General features: G+C 42.4%; 1 non-coding gene across 1 annotated transcript; it reads right to left on the reverse strand.

Moving 5' to 3' along the window:
• Positions 1-283: 283 nt before the first annotated feature.
• On the reverse strand, positions 284-390 carry LOC118150992 (U6 spliceosomal RNA). The gene has a single exon (XR_004739139.1). It is a non-coding gene; the product is annotated as a U6 spliceosomal RNA (small nuclear RNA).
• Between the last annotated feature and the right edge of the window lie 6,645 nt (positions 391-7,035).

A 7,035-nucleotide genomic window follows, 5' to 3' on the forward strand; every position in this document is an offset into this window, starting at 1 on the left:
CTGAAAAAAACGAAGTGCCAGGTGGCTCCAACCCCACCTCGCCTTTCTGTATGACGTACGGCTTTTCTCCTGTCTGCTGGGCTGGAGTGAAACACTGCGATCTCGGCTTATTACCACAACTGCATAGTGTGTTCCAGCGGCCCTTCTGCCGATGGCTTTCATGTAACTGTGGTTGAATATATCAACACCACCTGAAACAGACAGCTTCCTGTTTATATTTGTGAACCTAAAATCTATCGGTATTTGATTTGGACAAAACAGTAACAATGGCAAAACTAAATGAATAAATAGAAAATGAAACGCTGTGTAGTGTTTCATCCTTGCGCTGAGGCCTTTTCAGTCTTCTATGTAGAGTCCCAATTTTAGTGTACATGCTGCCGAAGCGAGCACATGCTGTGCCCGGCTAAGCTTTTATATTTATTTCGGTTTTTATGTGGTTTATAGCAAGCGGGTGGCGCTGTGTCGGTCGAGGCCCGTCTCGAACATGTGATCTCACTGTCCGCCCGGCTGGGCATTCCACTGTCATGGGATTACAGGTGTGATGCACCGAGTCTAACCCAAGTTTTTTTCCATTCTAAAAACGAAGTTTTCCCATATTTGTCGGCTATTTCTCTAAATTGCATCCTCGAAATATTTTTTGCGCTGGTCTTCGAAGTGCCAAAATGACAGGTTCCTGTGAGCCACAGTACCTGCAGGCCGAGTTTCATGTTAACAGGAGAGAATGAAGAGACGTTGTTCAGCACTGTGTGTAACACCAGCTATCCTAGCCATTTGGGAGGTCGAGGTGGCAGCACATACACTAAAATTGGGACTCCACATAGAACCCCGAAAAGGCCTCAGCACAAGAATCAAATTCTAGGCATCATTCCATTTCTTATTTATTCATTTAGTTTGGCTGTTGTAACTGTTTTGTACAAATCAAATACAGATAGATTTTAGGTTCAAAAAATAAACAGAAAGTTGTCTGTTCCAGGTGGTGTTGACATATTCAACCACAGTTATTTGAAAGGATTCGACCGAACGGCCGCTGGAACCCACTATACTGTTGTGGTAATAAGCCGAGATAGGAGTGATTTACTCCAGCCTGGGTGACAGAAGAAAAGCAGTGCGTCATACAGAAAGGCGGGGTGGGGGTTGAAGCCACCTGGCACCACATTTTGTTCAGATTGAGCACACCAATTTGTATGATTTCTGTGATTTTCTTTTTCTACTTCTTTTTTTTTAAGTGAAGTGGGTTTTCACCAAGATGCCCAGGCTGACCCGGAACTCGTGACCTCAGGTGAACCGCCCACCTCGACCTCCCAAATGGCTAGGATAGCTGGTGTTACTCACAGTGCTGGCCGACGTCTCTCAGATCTTTCTTGTTAACATGAAACTGGGCCTGCCAGGTACGGTGGCTCACAGAAACCTGTCATTTAAACACTTCGAAGACCAGCGCAAAAAACATTTTAAGGATGCGTGTTCGAGACCCGCCCAACAGAGACGGGAAATCTCCGTCTCCAGAACAAAGAAAAACGTGGGTTAGCCTCGGCGCATCACACCTGTAATTTCATAACCGTGGAATGTCGAGCCGGGTGGACAGTGAGATTACAGATTCGAGACGGGCCTCTACAGACACAGCGCTACCCGCTTGTTATAAACCACATAAAAACCGAAAGAAATAACAAAGTGGAGCCTGGCACGGCATGTGCTTGCTTCGGCAGCATGTACACTAGAATTGGGATTCTACATAGAAGCCCGAAAATGCCTCAGTGCAAGGATGCAACGCTACACATCATTCTGTTTTCTATTTATTTATTTAGTTATGCTGTTGTAACTGTTTTGTACAAATCAAATACAGATAGATTTTAGTTTCACAAAAATAAACAGAAAGTTGTCTGTTCCAGGTGGTGTTGACGTATTCACCCACAGTTACTTGAAAGGCATCAGCAGAACGGCCGCTGACACCCACTAGGCAGTTGTGGCAATAAGCCGAGATCGCAGTGTTTCACTCCAGCCCGGGTGACAGGAGAAAGCAGTACGTCGTGCAGAAAGGCAGGGTGGGGTTTGGAGCCAACTGGCACCTCGTTTGTTCAGATTGAGCACACCAATTTGTCTGATTTTTGTGATTTTCTTTTCTACTTTTGTTTTTTTATGGGAACTGGGTTTCACCAAAATGCCCAGGTTGACCTGGAACTGGTGACCTCAGGTGAACCGCACACCTCGACCTCCCAAATGGCTAGAATAGCTGGTGTTACTCACAGTGCTGGGCAACGTCTCTCCGTTCTTTCTTGTTAACATGAAACTCGGCCTGCCAGGTATGGTGGCTAACAGAAACCTGTCATTTAAACGCTTCCAAGACCAGAGCTAAAAATATTTCAAGGATGCGTGTTTGAGACCCGCCTCCACCAATATGGGAAATCTCCGTCCTCAGAACGGAAACAAAGCTTGGGTTAGGCTCAACGCATCACACCTATAATCCCATGACAGTGGAATGTCGAGCCGGGCGGACAGTGAGATTACAGATTCGAGACAAGCGTCGACCGACACAGCGCTATCTGCTTGGTATAAACCACATAAAAACCGAAAGACATAAAAGAGCTGAGCCAGGCTCGGCATGGGCTCGCTTCAGCAGCACGTCAACTAAAATTGGGACTCTACATAGAAGCCCAAAAAGGCCTCAGTGCAAGGATGAAACGCTGCACAGCGTTCCGTTTTCTATTTATTCATTTAGTTTTGCCATTGTAACTGTTCTGTACAAATCAAATACAGATAGATTTTAGGTTCACAAAAACGGAAAGTTGTCTGTTCTAGGTGGTGTTGACATATTCAACCACAGTCACTTGAAAGGCATTGGCAGAACGGCCGCTGGAACCCGCTATGCAGTTGTGGGAATAAGCTGAGATCGCAGTGTTTCACTTCAGCCCGGGTGACAGGAGAAAAGCAGTACATCATACACAAAGGCGGGGTGGGTGTTGGAGCCACCTGGCACCTCGTTTGTTCAGATTGAGCACACCAATTTGTCTGATTTTGTGATTTTTTTTTCTACTTTTTTAAAATTATTATTATTTTTTAAATTTTTTATTGGATTATAGGTTTTGGGGTACATGAGCAGAGCATGCAAGACAGTTGCGTAGGTACACACATGGCAGTGTGCTTTGCTTTTCTTCTCCCCTTCACCCACATTTGGCATTTCTCCCCAGGCTATCCCTCCCCACCTCCACCTCCCATTGGCCCTCCCCTTTTCCCCCCAATAGACCCCACTGTTTAGTACTCCCCTTTCTGTGTCCATGTGTTCTCATTTTTCATCACCCACCTATGAGTGAGAATATGCGGTGTTTCATTTTCTGTTCTTGTGTCAGTTTGCTGAGGATGATGTTTTCCAGATTCATCCATGTCCCTACAAACGACACAAACTCATCATTTCTGATTGCTGCATAATATTCCATGGTGTATATGTGCCACATTTTTCCAATCCAGTCTATTATCTATGGGCATTTGGGTTGATTCCAGGTCTTTGCTATTGTAAACAGTGCTGCAATGAACATTCGTGTACATGTGTCCTTATAGTAGAACGATTTATAGTCTTTTGGATATATACCCAGTAATGGGATTGCTGGGTCAAATGGAATTTCTATTTCTAAGGCCTTGAGGAATCGCCACACCGTCTTCCACAATGGTTGAACTAATTTACACTCCCACCAACAGTGTAAAAGTGTTCCTTTTTCTCCACATCCTCTCCAGCATCTGTTGTCTCCAGATTTTTAATGATCGCCATTCTAACTGGCATGAGATGGTATCTCAATGTGGTTTTGATTTGCATCTCTCTGATGACCAGTGACGATGAGCATTTTTTCATATGATTGTTGGCCTCATATATGTCTTCTTTCGTAAAGTATCTGTTCATATCCTTTGCCCACTTTTGAATGGGCTTGTTTGTTATTTTCCTGTAAATCTGTTGGAGTTGTTTGTAAATTCTGGATATCAGCCCTTTGTCAGATGGGTAGACTGCGAAAATCTTTTCCCATTCTGTTGGTTGCCGATCCACTCTAGTGACTGTTTCTTTTGCCGTGCAGAAGCTGTGGAGTTTCATTAGGTCCCATTTGTCTATTTTGGCTTTTGTTGCCAATGCTTTTGGTGTTTTGTTCATAAAGTCCTTGCCTACTCCTATGTCCTGGATGGTTTTGCCTAGATTTCCTTCTAGGGTTTTTATGGTGCCAGGTCTTATGTTTAAGTCTTTAATCCATCTGGAGTTAATTTTAGTGTAAGGTGTCAGGAAGGGGTCCAGTTTCTGCTTTCTGCACATGGCTAGCCAGTTTTCCCAACACCATTTGTTAAACAGGGAATCCTTTCCCCCTTGCTTGTTTTTGTCAGGTTTATCAAAGATTGTATAGTTGTATGTATGTTGTGTTGCCTCCGGTGCCTCTGTTTTGTTCCATTGGTCTATATCTCTGTTTTGGTACCAGTACCATGCTGTTTTGATTACTGTAGCCTTGTAGTATAGTTTGAAATCCGGTAGTGTGATGCCCCCCGCTGTGTTCTTTTTGCTTAGAATTGACTTGGCTATGCGGGCTCTCTTTCGGTTCCATATGAAGTTCATGGTGGTTTTTTCCAGTTCTGTGAAGAAAGTCAACGGTAGCTTGATGGGGATAGTGTTGATTCTGTAAATTACTTTGGGCAGTATAGCCATTTTCACGATGTTAATTCTCCCTAACCATGAACATGGAATGTTCCTCCATCTGTTGGTGTCCTCTCTGATTTCGTTGAGCAGTGGTTTGTAGTTCTCCTTGAAGAGGTCCCTTACGTTCCTTGTGAGTTGTATTCCAAGGTATTTTATTCTTTTTGTAGCAATTGAAAATGGCAGTTCGCTATTGATTTGGCTGTCTTTAAGTCTGTTATTGGTGTAGACGAATGCTTATGATTTTTGCACATTGATTTTATATCCTGAGACTTTGCTGAAGTTGCTTATCAGTTTCAGGAGTTTTTGGGCTGAGGCAATGGGGTCTTCTAGGTATACTATCATGTCGTCTGCAAATAGAGACAATTTGGCTTCCACCTTTCCTATTTGAATACACTTTATTTCTTTTTCTTGCCTGATTGCTGTGGCTAGAACTTCCAGTAGTATATTGAATAGGAGTGCTGAGAGAGGGCATCCTTGTCTAGTGCCAGATTTTAAAGGGAATGCTTCCAGTTTTTGCCCATTCAGTATGATATTGGCTGTTGGTTTGTCATAAATAGCTTTTATTACTTTGAGATACGTTCCATCGATACCGAGTTTATTGAGGGTTTTTAGCATAAAGGGCTGTTGAATTTTGTCAAATGCCTTCTCTGCGTCAATTGAGATAATCATGTGGTTTTTGTTTTTGGTTTTGTTTATGTGGTGAATTATGTTGATAGACTTGCGTATGTTGAACCAGCCTTGCATCCCTGGGATGAATCCTACTTAATCATATGAATAAGTTTTTTGATTTGCTGTTGCAATCGGCTTGCCAATATTTTATTGAAGATTTTTGCATCTATGTTCATCATGGATATTGGCCTGAAGTTTTCTTTTCTCGTTGGGTCTCTGCCGGGTTTGGTATCAGGATGATGTTGGTCTCATAAAATGATTTGGGAAGGATTCCCTCTTTTTGGATTGTTTGAAATAGTTTTAGAAGGAATGGTACCAGCTCCTCCTTGTGTGTCTGGTAGATTTCGGCTGTGAACCCGACTGGACCTGGGCTTTTTTTGTGAGGTAGGCTCTTAATTGCTGCCTCAACTTCAGACCTTGTTATTGGTCTATTCATAGTTTCAGCTTCCTCCTGGTTTAGGCTTGGGAGGACACAGGAGTCCAGGAATATCCATTTCTTCCAGGTTTACTAGTTTATGCGCATATAGTTGTTTGTAATATTCCCTGATGATGGTCTGAATTTCTGTGGAATCTGTGGTGATTTCCCCTTTATCAATTTTTATTGCATCTATTTGGTTGTTCTCTCTTTTATTTTTAATCAATCTGGCTAGTTGTCTGTCTATTTTGTTGACCTTTTCAAAAAACCAGCTCTTGGATTTATTGATTTTTTGAAGGGTTTTTTGTGTCTCAATCTCCTTCAGCTCAGCTCTGATCTTAGTTATTTCTTGTCTTATGCTGGGTTTTGAGTTTTTTTGATCTTGCTCCTCTAGCTCTTTCAATTTTGACGATAGGGTGTCAATTTTGGATCTCTCCATTCTCCTCATATAGGCACTTATTGCTATAAACTTTCCTGTAGAGACTGCTTTGAATGTGTCCCAGAGGTTCTGGCACGTTGTGTCTTCGTTCTCATTGGTTTCGAAGAACTTCTTTATTTCTGCCTTCATTTCGTTGTTTACCCAGTCAACATTCAAGAGCCAGTTGTTCGGTTTCCATGAAGCTGTGCGGTTCTGGTTCGGTTTCTGAATTCTGAGTTGTAACTTGATTGCACTATGGTCTGAGAGGCTGTTTGTTATGATTTCAGTTGTTTTGCATTTGCTGAGGAGTGCTTTACTTCCAATTATGTGGTCAATTTTAGAGTAGGTGTGATGTGGTGCTGAGAAGAATGTTTATTCTGTGGATTTGGGGTGGAGAGTTCTGTAAAGGTCTATCAGGTTTGCTTGCTCCAGGTCTGAGTTCAAGCCCTGGATATCCTTGTTGATTTTCTGTCTGGTTGATCTGTCTAGTATTGACAGTGGAGTGTTAATGTCTCCCACTATTATTGTGTGGGAGTCTAAGTCCTTTTGTAAGTCATTAAGAACTTGCCTTATGTATCTGGGTGCTGCTGCATTGGGTCCATATATCTTTAGGATCGTTAGCTCTTCTTGTTGTATTGATCCTTTTACCATTATGTAATGGCCTTCTTTGTCTCTTTTGATCTTTGTTGCTTTAAAGTCTATTTTATCAGAGATGAGAATTGCAACTCCTGCTTTTTTTTTGCTTTCCATTAGCTTGGTAAATCTTCCTCCATCCCTTTATATTGACCCTTTGTGTATCCTTGCATGTGAGATGGGTTTCCTGGATACAGCACACTGATGGGTTTTGGATTTTTATCCAATTTGCCAGTCTGT

The sequence above is a fragment of the Callithrix jacchus genome, chromosome 14, assembly GCF_049354715.1.
Source record: "Callithrix jacchus isolate 240 chromosome 14, calJac240_pri, whole genome shotgun sequence".
In the NCBI taxonomy this organism is placed as follows: Eukaryota; Metazoa; Chordata; class Mammalia; order Primates; family Cebidae; genus Callithrix; species Callithrix jacchus.